The sequence below is a fragment of the Lontra canadensis genome, unplaced genomic scaffold (assembly GCF_010015895.1).
Source record: "Lontra canadensis isolate GAN:19392208 unplaced genomic scaffold, GSC_riverotter_1.0 scaffold63, whole genome shotgun sequence".
Classification (NCBI taxonomy): Eukaryota; Metazoa; Chordata; class Mammalia; order Carnivora; family Mustelidae; genus Lontra; species Lontra canadensis.
This window is the reverse complement of record NW_022631057.1, coordinates 5005449-5022497: the sequence shown is the minus strand read 5'-3', so window position 1 is coordinate 5022497 and position 17049 is coordinate 5005449.

The window sequence follows — 17049 nt, the reverse complement described above, 5'->3', positions numbered from 1 at the left end:
ATCTTTGTGTTAAAATAGTTATGGATTTTTTTTTTAAGATTTTATTTATTTATCTGACAGAGATCACAAGCAAGCAGAACGGCAGGCAGAGGGAAAGGGAGAAGCAGGCCCTCCACTAAGCAGGGAGCCCAAGGTGGGGCTGGATCCCAGGACTCTGGGATCATGACCTGAGCTGAAGGCAGCTGCTTAACTGACTGAGCCACCCAAGGGCCCCAAAATAGTTCTTTATGATGATCATGATGGTCACACAAGTCTATGCATATGATAAGATGTAAGACTATATATACCTTGTTCCTAGGTCAAATTCCTGCTTTTGGTATTGTAAGTATGTAAGATGTAACCATTGGGGAAAACTGGATAAAGGGAACCTCTCTGTATCTATTTTTGCAACTTCTTGTGAATCTATGATTATTTCAAAACTTAAAAACAATACTTCTTAATAAAGATCTAGAAATGGTTTTCAAATTACTTGGTAAAATAGATGAGTGAATTAACCAGAAGCTTTTCATATCGCCTCCCTTCCCAGGTTTAAAAATCCTCCTTTTCAGGGGCGCCTGGGTGGTTCAGTCAGTTAAGTGACCGATTCTTGGTTGACTCTTGGTTTTAGCTCAGGTCAGAGTCCAGGGTTGTAAGATGGGGCCCCCTGTCCCACTCTGTGCTGAGCACACAGTCTGTTGGTGATTCTCTCCCTTCCCTTCCCACTCATGCTCTTCCTCTACATCTCTTTCTCAAATAAAAAAATAAATCTTTAAAAAAATTTCTCAGTTAAGGCCTTTGGGCACTTAGACTAAGAAAGATGTTTTGTTCTGTTCACATGTTAACCTGCGTGTGCAATCTTTTTAAGATTTTATTTATTTGTTTGAGAGAGAGACAGTGAGAGAGAGCATGAGCGAGGAGGAGGTCAGAGGGAGACGCAGACTTCCCGTGGAGCTGGGAGCCCAATGTGGGACCCAATCCCGAGATTCCGGGATCATGACCTTAGGTGGAGGCAGTTGCCCAACCAACTGAGCCACCCAGGCGCCCAGTCCTACTCCCTTTTTAAGCAGGCTCTTTTTTCATTGGTGAAAGATGGTTGCAAACAGCTTTTAGGGCTTCATTCTTTCTCACCCTTGCCCACTTGAAAAGAGAGTTTTGTAATGAAGCCCCTAAACAAGAAGTCTGTCTGCCCCCCAAAAGTCCTAATAGCCATTTCTGTACCATGTGTCCATTCCTGAACCAATCTTTATGAGTGCTTGTTATCCATAAGCAAACAGGGCCTGTCCCCGGAACTGCCTATGTACAGCCCCACCCAAACCCATGGCTGAGAGTGGCCCGAATTGATGGTGGAGGCACAATGAACAAATGTCTACAACCGTGTGACTTGCAAAGGAAATAAATTCTACCAGCTCACCCAGTTCTTTCAGTATTTAGTATTTGTTTGTCATTCCAAAACGTTTTCATTGTTCCTCTGCTTCCCCTCTAGATGTCATTTTGATCTCCCATAATGATTTGCTACATTTTAGCTTTCCCTATGAATTTTATCTTGCACTGTTTTCCCAACAGATCCTAAATAAGACGTAGATAACATGTCATTTGCAACTTTGTATCTCCATAGCCCCTCTTAGTGACACTTAGTGAGTAATAAATAATGAATTTTCAAATGGATAAATGTGTCAGTGCTTCTTCATTCTCAAATACATATTCCCGGGGCGCCTGGGTGGCTCAGTGGGTTGAGCCTCTGCCTTCGGCTCAGGTCATGATCTCAGGGTCCTGGGATGGAGCCCCGCATCGGGCTCTCTGCTCCGCAGGGAGTCTGCTTCCCCCTACCCCTCTGCCTGCCTCTGCCTACTTGTTATCTCTGTCTGTCAAATAAGTAAATAAAATCTTAAAAAAAAAAATACATATTCCTAACTACTGAGGGGCAGCTGGGTGGCACAGTTGGTTAAGCGTCCAGCTCTTGATTTTGGCTTGGGTCATGATCGCAGGGTCGTCAGATGGAGCCCCAGGTAGAGCTCCATACTCAGCCAGGAGCCTGCTTCTCTTCCTCTCCCTCTGCCCCTCCTCCCACTCGTGTGCATGCATGCTCTCTCAAAAAAATAAATAAAATTTTTTTAACCATATTCCTAACTACTGGGCAAAAATTCCATATGAAATTTTATTTTTTTTAAATATTTTATTTATTTGACACAGAGAGAGAGATCACAAGTAGGCAGAGAGGCAGGCAGAGAGGGGGAAGCAGGCTCCCCGCTGAGCAAAGAGCCTGATGCCATGCGATGCCATGCGATGCCATGCGGGCCTTGATCCCAGGACCCTGAGATCACGACCCGAGCCGAAGGCAGAAGCCCAACCAACTGAGCCACCCAGGTGCCCCTCCATATGAAATTTTAAAATTAACATGCTATACATAGGCAGATTTGGAAATATGTATATGATTTGTTGCAAATAAATACTTCAGAAAACTAGTTGATAAAGACACTAACTCTGAAATCTTATTAAACTGTATTTCTTAAAGAACATGGGGGAATTTTGCTGACAAACAGGACAGATGCATACATCATCAAATTATCTGATCTAAAGCCCCTGAAATGCTGCCTCTAAATAATTTTAAGCATCATTTTTTAATACATTATGAATGTATTGCCCTATTAGTGGACGAATTAGTGCCAGAGTCACAGAGCTACCCACAGATTTCTTGTCCATATAGTGCCTGTTTTGCACAGTTCTTTTTGGACACCGATTTATGTATTTGATGTTTTTCAAATAGCTGAATGGTGTGTTATGACATGTCACGCTCCACGTAGAATGCATTTTCACTATCAATTCTTATGATTGAGAGCGAATGTTACATGCCCTTAAGGTTGCCTCTAGGGAATCTTTGTTTCATTTAATCGGACATCCATAGCACACTTTTGTTTCACAGAGCTGGTCTTAGAAAATTCTTTGGGGAATTATAACCATTTGTATTTGCGAGCCCAGTGAATCTCCGCTGACTTAACCATGGGCACTCCTCCACCAATGCCACGTGCCCGGAGCACTTCTGCGTTCGGCCCTTAGGTTCCGAGTTTGTTTTTGTTTTCTTGGATGAGCTGGAGAAGGGCTACACAATATGAAGCCATTTAGCCATTTACCTTCTCTTCCATCCTCTTCGTCATTCTTTAATGAATATTAGTTCTGTGTCCTACCCCAGTTGTCATCTTGAAGCATCAGGGATGAGTTGATGGTTAAATCCAGTGCATCGGATTAAAATTACACACTGCTTTTACAGCACTCGATGGTCTCCCCTTCTTTAGTAGTTCTCAGCCCTTCTCACTGTAAAATACTTCCCTGAGTTTTTCTGTGCTTATGTTCTAAATATAGTACATATATGCTAATGGTCTCTGCTTCGGAGTCAGTGTGTATGAGAACAACACACTTATCTATCCATCCACCTGCTGGACATACACACTTAAAAATACCCCAACTTCATTATATCCAAAATGCACTTAGTCATCATTCCCTTTGAAATCGTCCCTGTTTACTTTCTATTTTAAAGGTACTCCTGTCCAACAATTCATCTAATTCAGAGATCTTAGAGTGATCCTTAACTCTTTCCATATCTTCCCCTCCAATCACCAAATTCTACCAGTTTCAGTTTTGTTTATCTATGTCTGAACTGGTCCTCCTTTGCCTCCATCATTGTCCTAGTTCAGTTCCTTATCATTTTTTCCCCCATGACTACATCCAAAATAGAATGGTTCATTGATGTAGATAATAAGTATTGGGACTTATTCTGAATTAGGACCCTCTGCTGAATGCTGGAGACTTATTGTTTCATACGCTGTATGTGCTGTTTCTTCTGAAAGAAAATATCCTTTATCTTTTTGGAGTGGTGAAGTTAGACTTGTCCTTAAGTCCTCAGCCCTTATGTTGTCCCCTCTAGTAAATTTTCCCTAACTGTTCACTTGGCTTAGTGTTTCCCCAGCAACTCTGCAGGCTGGTTTGGGGCATGACTTCAGTGCTCCCAGTGCATCCAAAATGTGTCTTTACACTGTACTTTCTTATTGTATAGTTTTATGGTTATGAGGGCTTTATAAAAATTGCCACATTGTAAGATCTTTAAGGGTAAAGACTGTCTTAATTATCTTTGTAATTATCTAGTAGCACAAATACATAAGAAAGGCAAAAAAAATGTGTTGGAATGGATGAATGAATAATGGAAACAAAACCCCACATCTGATTTGCATAGTCAAGAAAGGATACAAATACCTTCTCCCCTAATATTTAATATTTGCTTTTACCAACACATCGGTTGTTCTCAGGATATTGTTCTGAGACACAAAATACTAAGATAACAAGGTAACTATGATTTTATTTGGTAATCTATTTATGAAGTTCCCCCCCAAAACGGTCATTGAATTAATGGTAAATGCAGTGTATGGGCTGCATTTCAAATGAAGTAAGTTTATGTTGACAGTGAAGTACAGCCTTGTTAACCCTGAACAATCATTCCAATTAGAAACTACATGCACACAATCACTGTCACATAAAATATCCAGACTAATTACTTCTAGCCCTTTTGTTATGCAAGTATTAGAAATGAAACCTCCTCTTATGTATATTCAATATAAGCAATATAATCCCCACAAAAAACATTACTTAAAAAACCCAGCAAGAATGTAAGTCCATTTTTATCTTATTACCAAAAAAATGGGTGGTATTGTGCTTTTAAAATGATATGGGCAACCCTGTCTTGTAGGATTTCCCACATACCAACACAGTTGTAAAGAGATCTTGGTTAAGGCCATAAATACAACATACAAATCAGAGCATTGTTCTCTGCTCTCTTGTAGCTGCCTGAGGGAGAAAAGCATATCCACTGTTCCATGACTGGAATGAAAGGCACACTGAGTTTCAGGTCAAGTGTCCATGACATTGACGTGTATGACTAGTCTACTGAGTATGATACATGTTAATATCTTCCCAGTGGTGGGCACGGGTGATACGCCTCAGTGATCAACATAGCACACACAGCCCCTTTAGGTTTTCTACAGGTGTAAAATTGATGCATCTTTGAAATCGGTGGAATGTGAATCTTTCACATGCAGTTAAACTGTAATATTGCTATGTGAATTGTCATATTCGTATAATCTGTAAAGATGTCATCAACACCAATTGCTCTGATGATATTTTTTGATGGAACATTTTGGATGGCATTGTTGTGAGCTAAACCTGTTTGTACTACATCGTGGGACCAGTAATAACATGAAAATCGAAGTATCACGGCTGACTGAGGACTGCAAAGTAACAGTGCTCTGGCCATATTGTGATTTTTTTGAAATAGTAATACATTTGGAAGACAATCGGGTAATTCATCCACCAGTCTAAATTCATGATGATAGGAACATATATATTCTGCCTGCCATTTTATTCTGCTGTTAAGAACAGCACCTGGGGCGCCTGGGGGGCTCAGTTGGTTAAGCAACTGTCTTTGGCTCAGGTCATGATCCCAGAGTCCTGGGATTGAGTCCCGCATCGGGCTCTCTGCTCAGCCGGGAGTCTGCTTCTCCCTCTGACCTTCTCCCCTCTCATGATCTCTCTCACTCTCTCTCTCAAATAAATAACTCAAATCTTTAAAAATAAATAAATAAATAAATAAATAAAGAATAGCACCTGACCCGTGATTCCACGAATGAATAAATCCTTGAGTGGTAGCATGTGGAAAATAGTGTTGTCTTTGAGGTCCTAGAACTGAATCTTAACTTACCTACTTCCAAGTTCTGTGACACTGAGATTACTTGATTCTCCAGCCCTGGGGTTCCTCCTCTATAGAATGTGAAAATTATCTCAGAGGTGAATTACTGTGAACATTAAATGAGATATTGTATATAGAACATCTGGCATGGTAGCAGGCTCACATTCTGCTGTTATCATTGAACTAAGAAAGTGCTTTTGGGTTTTCCGTCTTCTTCTATGTTAGCTCCCAGCTGCTCAGTAGTTGCCTTGCTATTTTACTATCAATCTTTTATGGTATGAGGCTTGGCTTGGTTGAATAATTTTTACTTTTGACTAGTAAATGATAAAAACTTGCTAGATGTGTGAATAATTAAACATTTTTCAATTAATTAAAAGAAAAATCTATATCAAACTAAAAACCTTCTGTACAGCCAAAGGAAACAATCAACAGTATGAAAAGGCAACCTACGGAGTGGGAGAAAATATTTGCAAACCATATTTTGGATAAGGCGTTGATATCCAAAATGTGTAAGAAACTCATACAACTCGATAGCAGAAAACCCGAAGACCCACCCAATTAAGAAATGGCAAAGGAGTAAGTAGACTTTTTTTTTTAAAGATTTTATTTATTTATTTGACAGACAGGGATCACAAGTAGGCAGAGAGGCAGGCAGAGAGAGAGGAGGAAGCAGGCTCCCCGCTGAGCAGAGAGCCTGATGTGGGGCTCGATTCCAGGACCCTGGGATCATGACCTGAGCCAAAAGCAGAGGCTTTAACCCACTGAACCACCCAGGCAGCCCTTAAATAGACATTTTTACAAAGAACATATTAAAATGGCCAACAGATATATGAAAAGGCACTCAACATCACTGATCATTACAGAAATGCAAATCAAAACCACAGTGAGATACTACTTTACAGCTTTTAGGATGGGTATTATCAAAAAGACAAAAAATAACAAGTGTTAGCGAGGGTGTGGGGGAAAGGGAACACTTGTGCACTGTTAGCAGGAATATAAATTATGCAGCCATTATAGAAAACAATATTGAGGTTCCTCAAGCAATTAAAAATGGAACTAGCAATCCCACCTCTTGGTATATATTCAAAGGAAACGAAATCACTATCTTGAAGATATGTCTGCTCTCCAATTTTCATTGCGACATTATTTACAAAAGCCAAAACAACATGGAAATAACTATTATCAGTTAGGTATGTGTTAGTCTGGATATCTCTTTGAAAAAAACATTATTAAGGTATAACTGGTATACAATAAACCGCACATATTTAAAGGGCACAACTTGATAAGTTAGGTCCATTAAATCATCACGACAATTAAGAGAAGGAACATGTGCATCACCCCAAAGTTTCCTTATGCCCTTTTGTAATCTCTTCCTTCCAACCTTCCTTTGACCACACATCTGAAGAGCACATGTATTCTGCAGTTGGGTGGAGTGGTCAATAAATATCAGTTAGACCAAGCTGTTTGTCAGTGAGTTCAAGTCTTCCATGTGCTTGATAGTTTTCCACCCTTTCCATCAATCATTGAGTATTGAAATCTCTGACAATAAGTTTGGATTTGCTTATTCCTGCAATTTTTTCAGCTTTTGCTTCATGTGTTTTTAAGCTCTGTTATTAGATGCATAAACATACAGGATTGTTATGTCCTCTTGATGAATTGAGCTCATTATCATTATATAATGCCCCTCTTCATTTCTGATAGTTTCCTGTGTTCTAAAATCTGTTTTGTCCGATATTAATATTCTCACTCCAGCTTTCTTTTGATAAGTTAGTGTGATGTGTCTTTTCCTGTCCTTTTACTTTAAATTTATTTATACTGTTACTTATTTATTTAAATTTAAAAAATTTATTTATTTATTGACAGAGAAAGAGGGAACACAAGCTGGGGAGTGGCAGGCAGAGGGAGAGGGAGAAGCAGGCTCCCCACTGAGTAGGGAGTCTGACAAGGCTCTATCTCAGGACCCCCGAGATCATGACCTGAGCCCAAGACAGACGCTCAACTGACTGAGCCACCCAGGCACTCCTGTGTTGTTATTTAAAGTGTTTCTTGTAGGCATCATATAGTTGGGTCTTTTTTTAAAATTTGATTTCACAGCCTCTGCTTTTCGTTGATATTTATACCTGCGGTGGGCTAATGGTGACCCTCCGAAATATATGCCCATGTTCTAATCTCTGGAATCTGTGTTACCTCTTTTTTGGAAATAATAAAAAGTGGGGGTGTCTTCAGATGTAATTAAGCTAAGGATTTTAAGATGAGGAGATCATTCTGGATTATCGGGGATTGGGGTCTGGGAAGAGTCTAAATCCAATAATAAGTGTCTTTATAAGAGACATTCAGAGAAGAAGGCCATGTGAACATGGAGTGATGCGGCCATAAGCCCAGGAATGCTGGGACAGCCACGAGAAGCTGGAAGAGGCAAGGAATGTGCTCTCCCTTAGATCCTCTGGAGGGAGTGCAGCCACCTTGGATCTGGGACTTCTAGTCCTCTGAACTGTGAGAGAGTCAACTGTTGTGTTAAGTCTGATAAAATATTTTTGCGGGTCCACCTAAAATATAATTTCTCCCTTCAAAAATTCCACACATATATAATGAGATCTCTCGGTCTTTGTGATGGCTTGTCTGTAAAATGACCTCATTAAATCCCCCCATCCATATACCCACATTCCCGCACATTGTAATTTTTGCATCTCCTCCCACTAAGTGGTGGGGTTTATCTTTCTCACTTGAATTGGAACTTTTATGCTGCTTGCTTTGGCCAGCGCGACTTTACCAAATGGGACACAGCTGATGTTTGAATAATATTTATGCACTGAGCTTCCCCTATGTTAGTCAGAAGCATGAGATCATGATGCAAACCAGCCCATGTTAGGCTTTGGCAGAGGTCTTGAAAAGAAAAATCGAAGCACCGTTGCTGGCATCTAGCACCAACCACCGGTCATATGAGTAAGGCCATCTTAGACCATCCAGCCCCAGGAAATCTGTCATATGAACACAGCCTCGTGAGTGATTTCTAGGGAGAAGAGAAAGGCTCAACTGACCTGCCCACATTGCCGTCCAGAGTCGTGACCAACTTAAGTGGCTGTTGGTTTCAGCCTACTAAGTACTGAGGTAATTTGTGTTACATCAGTGGTTAACTGCAACATTCTCTTAAACTCCATGTTTTAGTCAAAGGAGGCTGATTGCAGTAACAAATGATACCAAGAGCTAAGTGAATTTACACAATGAAAGTTCATTTCTTACTCATGTAAAACTCATTGAGGATGTTTCTGGTCAGTCAGCTCTCCTGGTCAGCCCTCCTTCAAGTAGTGACCCAGGAATTAAGTCTTCTTTCATCACTGAGTGCGCTATTTTCTAATATATCACCTCTAAGTTCATTGAAAGGTACATGAACATCTCCACCTGGAAACGACTGCATTCACTAGCCATATTGCCTTTTCAAGATGTAAAGTAGATGGGAAACATATCTAATGCTCTATTTGCCATCTCTGATTTATCCCTATAGCCTTTTGTTCTTCATTCATACCTTCTTAGGACATGAATAATTATGTGTCCCTTCTCTCCACTTGGGGCCATAACCTTAAAGAATAGAGTCGTATCTACTAGTCTCTGTTGCAGTACCCAATCTAAATGTCGTATATGGTAGAGATGACCTAGTAAACACTTAAAGTCTTATATAATTTTCAGCGTACATTCAGAAACTATTTAATTTTCACAAAATTTTAGGATAGTAAATATATAGTTTTCTCCATTTTTACAATTTGTGGAACTGACGATCAAAATTTCTAAGTAATTTTTCCAAACTTACTGCCTAGGATATGGCAGACCTGGAACTGAAACCCAATAACCTGACTCTAAGTCTTTATCGCACTATCAGATACTTTATTTAAGTAAACTAAGTCTTTGTCTTTTTTCCTCTAATTTATCCTATATCCAATACAGTCACCAAATTTTATTCATTCTTCTCTCATAATGTATTTCCCTCCCTTTAAATTTTTATTGAAATTTTACCTGGTTTAGGTTGTTGTCACTGTATGCCTAAGTTACTGCAAAAGACTCCTGAATTATAACTACTGCCTCTAGTCTCCTCCATCCCTAATTATTTCTTAACACTGTTGTCAAATAACAGTACTTAACACACCATTTTTATAGTTATTTTCTGGTTCAAAAAGCCCTAATGTCACAACTTTACATGTAGGGTAAAATATGGACTCATTAGCTGGGCATTTATGGTACTCCCATACTTTGACCCCTGAAATACCTTTCTAGTCTTATGTCCTGTTACACTCTAAGTCACTCCATAGTAGTCAGACTAATCTACTCAATCTCCCGTAAATTATCCATGTTGCAGGCATCCCATTTTGTTTCCACAACAGTTATTCATTCCCTATTTCCCAAATTTGTTTCACTGTCCATTCCTCCCCCATGGGCCCCTGAGAATAATCCTGACTCGTCTAAATCAATCTTGGAAATCCCATTCTTCCTGCATTTATTGATGTATGCAAATTCCTGGCCAATGAGACATGAGGGAATTTCTGTAAGGAGGCTTCTGGGAATGGTTTTCTTAGACTTATAAAAAGACAAAAGGAAGTTTGGTTTCCAGGCATATAGCACAGAAGATATGCTTAAAAACACCCCTTACAAAAAATCTAAATGGGAAAATGTTTATATGTATTTTTAAATGCATAGTTAAATCTGAAAAAATAAAACAAAACAAAAACCAAAAAACAAAAAACAAACCCTAGGTAGTAAAAACCAAAAACTGAGCTTAACATCAAAGTGGTAATTCATCCCTGGCACTACTGTTGTTTTGGAGAAATTTGTCAGTCTTGGTAACTATAATGCTTGAGTTTTAGTGGTTGAATGAAGTCAGAAGATTTGGCCGTGGCCTGTGCCAGATAAGTAGTTTCAGCCAAGATCCTGTTATATAGTTTAGACATTCAAAAAGCTAAGCTACCCTTAGTCATGGCCAGGACTATGGTGAAGCCAGTAAGGCACTAATTTACCCTATCCACAGCCCTGCCCTTAGTGAATGGGTGGACTGTAAAACAAATCTGTCTACCGAAAATGAGAGTAGGAATGAAATTTGTTGGTCTCTGCCTGGACTCCCCTGAAAATTTGTAAAGAGACGTCTGGCTACCCATGATTTAGAGGTTAGAAGTTTCATTTCCTACTGTATTAACCTGCTAGGGCTGCAATAACAAAATTCCCCAGGCTGGGTTGCTTAACCAAAAGAAATTTATTTTCTCACAGTCTGGAGGCTGGAAATCCAAGATTAAGATATCATCAGGTGTGGTTTCTTCTAAGGCCTCTCTCCTTGGCTTGCAAATCACTCTTTTCTCCCTTTATCTTCACATGGGTTTCCCTTTGTGCACATACATCCTTGGTGTCTCTTTCTCTCCTCCTTAGATGGACAGCAGCCATACTGGATTACTACGTCACCATTATGACCTCACTTAAACCTAATACTTTTTGCTCAACATATGAATTTGAGAGATGTACACAATTCAGTTCACTGAATTACTTAGTCCATTAAAATCCAGGCCAGGATAAGAACAAGAATTTATCCTAAATTAGTAGAACCCCTGGTTGCCTGACAGAAGCAAAATGAAAAATAAATTCTCTCTAGAGAGATAAAATTTCAATCCTGGCCCCATAATATTCCTATAGGAAAAAGTCCTGCTGATATGATTCCACACACCAATTTACGAAGGACATGAGGAATCAAAGTGTCATGAACAACAGCAAACATAAATAACAAATAGCATACTCTGACAACCAAAACCAATAGAACATAAAATAATGATCTAAAATGCTTAAAGAAATAAAAATGGGAATTAAAAACATGAGACAGAAACAACATACAAAATTTTGAAAATCAGACAGATTACAATAACAGCTAAATGGAAATTCACTAATGAAAAACAGAAGAACTAACATTAAAAACTCGTTGGGAGGAGGGTCCAAGAAAGTGGCATAGGAAGATCCTGAACTAACCTCCTCCCAGGGACACACCAAATCTACAGTTACAGAGGCACCTAGCTGGCTCATTGGTAGAGCATTTGACTTTTGATCTGGGTGTTGTAAGTTCAAGCCCCACTTTGGTGCAGAGATCACTTTAAAATCTTAAAAAAAAAAAAAATCTACAGTTACATATGCAACATATCCCTGTGAAAAAAGGTCTGGAAACAGAATGAACTATTCTTCATGACAAAGGATAAAAAGACTATACTGACCTGGGTAGGAGTAGAATGGTAGTAGAGAATGGTCTCCCACAAAACTCCATCCCAGTTGTTCTGACACACAACAGGAGGGATGTTACCAGACAGGTCTTTCTCTTAGAGGAGCAACAGGTTGGTTCCCCACATCAGGCACTCCGACCCCTGGGATACACACCAGTATGATGAGACCCCAGAATGTCTGGCTTGGAAAACCAATGGGGCTGACATCTGGGGGTCCCAAAGTGCTATAGGAAACTGAGATTTCCCTATTGGATGGCTTTAGTATGGTCTCACCCCCAGACCCAGAGTAAAAATAGTAGTTTCAAATGAACTCTGTGAGAAGGATTCATTGCTTTTCTAGGACTGGTAGGAGGGAGGCATGCCATTGAGATGTTCCCTGGGGACAGAAGCACTGGCAGATGCTGCTGTTGTACTCTCCCCATGATCTGCTAGCATAGGCAAGCAAGTTCAGGTGGAACACCATCCCATCATCTTGCTGAGATGAGTGGGGAGGAGGGAGTAGTGTTGGCACTTGCTGAGACCACAGAGCATGAGAGGTTGCTGAGTCCCCAGCTCCCTGGCTGGGTTAGGCATGCATAAGCATTAGAAGCATTCTCCCCCTTTCTAGTTAAATCGGTGAGTGTAGGCAGTTGAGACATTCTCCCACCCCATGGAGGGGGCTGGTGAGCAGGACTGGAAGTGGCATTTTCCCACTCATAGCTTCATGCTGGTGTGCATGCTCAAGCAAGGCACTCTCCCACTTGCTGAAGCCAGTGGATGCAGGCAGTCAAGCTATTTTGTATTGTTTTTCTAAAGCCAGAAAGTGTGCCCCATCTCCTACATACTCCAGCTGCCTTGCTAAAGCCAGTGGGCACCTGCAACCCACACATGGATCCCCCTTGAACACTTGGCCCTGGTGACCAAGAGGGCTGGCGTTTCAGAACTCAACAGGACTCCAAAAACCAGAAAGACAGTTTTTGTAGACCACCATTCCCAGTCTGTAAATACAACAGACTGAAACACAAACCCCAGTCTTTCTGTGAAAAAGGCCTATTTACTTAACCTGGAACCTCAGGCTTCCCACACATCTAGAGACTAAGGAGGTGCTCCCAGGGAATGTAAGCAGAGAGACACCATCCTTGTGCACCCCCTTAACATTGCTAAAGCTTGACAAGTCTTCCCCGAAAAGAGCTAATACACTTGTCGGGAGCACCAATTTTTGCAACAATCACCCAGGGAACACCTTCACATCTCCTGGTCCAGAGGCCAGACGGAATTAAAATTGCAGCTCCACAGTCCATATATAACTGCACACTTTGGAAGTTGCTGCCTGAGGGTCTGACTTCTAATCAACCTGAAACCAGATGCTAAATGAGGTCCTCGCATCACTGTCTTGGTACAACCTAAACAGTGGGGGCATATCAAGAATAAATCAGGCAGTTTAGACATTCACAAAGGGTCAGGAGACAACCAAGACCTACAGCAAGGTTAAATCAGAAGATTCGTCATCTACATAATACCACTCTTACAAGACTGAGAGAGGTAGCTGGTTTGCCTAATACATAGAAACAAACACAGAAAGTCAATCAAGATGAAACAGAAAAATGTTCCAAATGAGAGAAGACAAAACCTTAGAAAAAAACTTTAATTATATGGAAATAAGTAATATTTCTGATAAAAAGCTCAAAATAGTGGTCGTAAAGATGCTCACTGAGCTTGAATAAAGAATGGATGAATACAGTAAAAAATTTAACAAAGAGATAGAAAATATAAGAAAGTACCAAACATAAGTAATAGAGCTAAAGAAGGTTTCTAGACAAAACAGAAGAACAGATCAAAGAGCAGGAGGATAAATCAGTAAAACTCAGACTCAGCAAAAGAAAGAAAAAAGAATTAAAAATAATAAAGATAACTCAAGAAACTTCTGGGACAACATCAGGCAGAATAACATTTGCATTATTGGGGTCCCAGAAAACAAAAGAGAGAGAGAAAGAAGCAGAACACGTATTTGAAGAAAGGATGGCTAAAATATTTCCTAACATAAAAAAGGAAACAGGTATCCCAGTTCAGGAAGCCCTAAAAGTTCTAAACAAGATGAACCTAAAAAGAACCAAGCCAACACACATTATAGTTAAAATGTCAAAAGTTAAAAATAAAGAGATCATCTTAAAAGCAGCAAGAGAAAAATAAATTGTTACATGCAAGGGATACACTATAAGGCTGTCAGCACATTTATCAGCAGAAACTTTACCAGGCAGAAAGAAGTGGCATAACATATTCAAAGTGCTGAAAGAAAAAACACCTTCCAATCAAGAATACAATAGCTGACAAAATTATCATTTAGATTTAAAACAGAGATAGAGTTTTCCAGATAAGCAAAGGCTAATGGAGTTCATCACTACTATACTGACCTTACAAGAAATGGTAAAGTGACTTCTCTGAGCAAGAAATGCATGCCACTAATTAATAATAAGAAAACTATAAAAGTAAAAAAACTCTCTGGAAAAAGTGTGTGTATACACACACACACACACATACCTATTAAAGGTAGTGGATTAATGATTTATAAAGTCACTACAAAGGTTGAAAGACAAAAGTAATAAGATGATGAGGTGCCTGGGTGGCTCAGCAGGTTAAAGCCTCTGCCTTCGGCTTGGGTCATATCTGAGGGTCCTGGGATCGAGCCCCGCATCAGGCTCTCTGCTTTGCAGGGAACTTGCTTCCTCTTCTCTCTCTGCCTGCCTCTGCCTGCTTGTGATCTCTGTCTGTCAAATAAATAAAATCTTTTTTAAAAAAAAGTAATAAGATGAACTGTAACTGCAATAATTAGTTAAGGGATACATAAAAAGTGACATCAAAACATGAAACAGTACAGGGAGTGAAGATACAGGGTTTTGGAATGTGTTCAAATTTAAGTTGCTATCAAATAAAAATAGACTGTTACACACATAGGATGAGATATGTGAACCTGAAGGTCACCAGGAGCAAAATTTTAAAGCAAGCACACAAAAAGAAAATGAGAAAAGAATCTAAATATAACATACACAAAATTATCAAACCATAAGGGAAGAGAAAAGGAACAGGCAGAAACTACAAACCCAGCCAAAAAACAATGAATTAAATGGCAACAGATACCTATCAATAATTACTTAAAATGTAAATGGACTAAATTCTTCAATCAAAAGACATAGTGTAACTGAATGGGTAAAACAAAAACAAAAACAAGACACATCTATCTACTGCCTACGAAAGACTCCCTTCAGAAGTAAGGACCCACACAGACTTTCAGAGAAGGAATGGAAACAGATATTCCATGCAAGTGGAAACAAAAAGAAAGCTGCTATAGCTGTATTTCTGTCAGAAAAGGTAGACTTTAAAATAAAGTTGTTGTAAAAGACAAAGAGGGCACTACATAATGATAAAGGGGTCAATCCAGTAAGGAGAAATATTATTTATTAATATATATGTGCCCAACATAGGAGCACCAAAAATATATAAAGCAAATATTAACAGACCCAAAGGGAAAAACTGATAACAATATAATAATAGTAGGGGATTTTAACATCCCACTTACGTCATCCAGACATAAAATCAATAAGGAAACATTAGCCTTAAATTACAAATTAGACCACATAGATTTCATAGGTATATAGAGAACATTCCATCCAAGAGTGTAGAGAAGACATTCCTCCAAATGCACAGGGAACAAATATCAGATATCCGGATTGTAAAAGGAATGCAATTAGGACATGCATATGTATCAAGTTGGATAAACTAATAGTCATCGAGAGAGAACAGACAGATCATAAACAGATTTACACACACTCAGAAACTGATACAATGCAGAAGTGGCATAGAAGATCAGTGGAGAATATGTCAACTATTCAATAATTAGTTGTAGGACATTGAGATAAGTGTAGGATCTCTATCTCCTATGCAAAAGTCAGTTTCTGATAAATACTCTGAAGTTTAAAGCAAAACTTAAGTGTTTTTGGACAAAATGAGGGATTATTTGACGAACTTTGAGGTAGGAAAATTTCCTTTTCTTTTTTTTTTAAATAAGCTCTACAATCAAAGTGGGGCTTGAACTCCTGGCCCCTACATCAAGAGTCACATGTTCTACCAACTAAGCCAGCCAGGCACCCTGAGGAAAATCTTCTTAAACACGATATAAATAGCACAAAATATGAAATGATGAATAAGTTTGGCTACATTAAAATTAAACTTCTGTTCTTCAAAATGTACCACTAAAAGTAAAAAGACAAGTCAGAAACAGGAAGAAAATATCTGTGATATATTTAACTGACAAAGTTTATTGTTCAGAAAATATAATAAACTTGTACAAATCAGTAAAAACCAACAGAAAGTAAAAATAATGAATAGTTATTTCAAGGAGAGGAAACAAATCACAAAGGGGAAAAAATAAGATGTTAACCTAAATTCCTCAGAACAATCTAAATTAATACCACAACTTGATTTTTTTTATAAACATATAATATATTATTAGCCCCAGGGGTACAAGTCTGTGAATCACTAGGCTTACACACTTCACAGCACTCACCATAGCACATACCCAACTTGATATTATTCTATAACCAAATGGATTATAAAAAATTTTTTTAAAATATGATAGTATGGAGTATTGTCTAGGAACTGGAACAAAGGAAATAGTTATAACTCTGTGGGTTGGGAGTGGAAGTTGGTACAACTTCTTTCAAAAACAGTTTGGCACTCTGATAAAGTTGGAGATATGCATATCTTACAACCAATAATTTCACTTTTGGTAGCCTATCTTTTATGTTTGTCTATAGACCTGTAAAATAATGTTCCTAACGTCAATTTGCAAAAGCAAAAACCTAGAAACTATGAAAATATCTGTTGTCAAGAGAAAAAAATAGAGCAGTGGGATACTGCACAACAGTGAGAACAAATGACCTATGGCTATAAAAGCAACAGGAAAGGAGCTCACAAACACAATATTGATGAAAAACACTCAAAGAATATATACATGTGAAGCCATTTAAATAAAGTTCAAAAACATGCAACATCAACAATATATTATTTAGCTACAAACACATATATTTCAAAGGCTAGATGGAAAAACAGACATTTATGTTATGA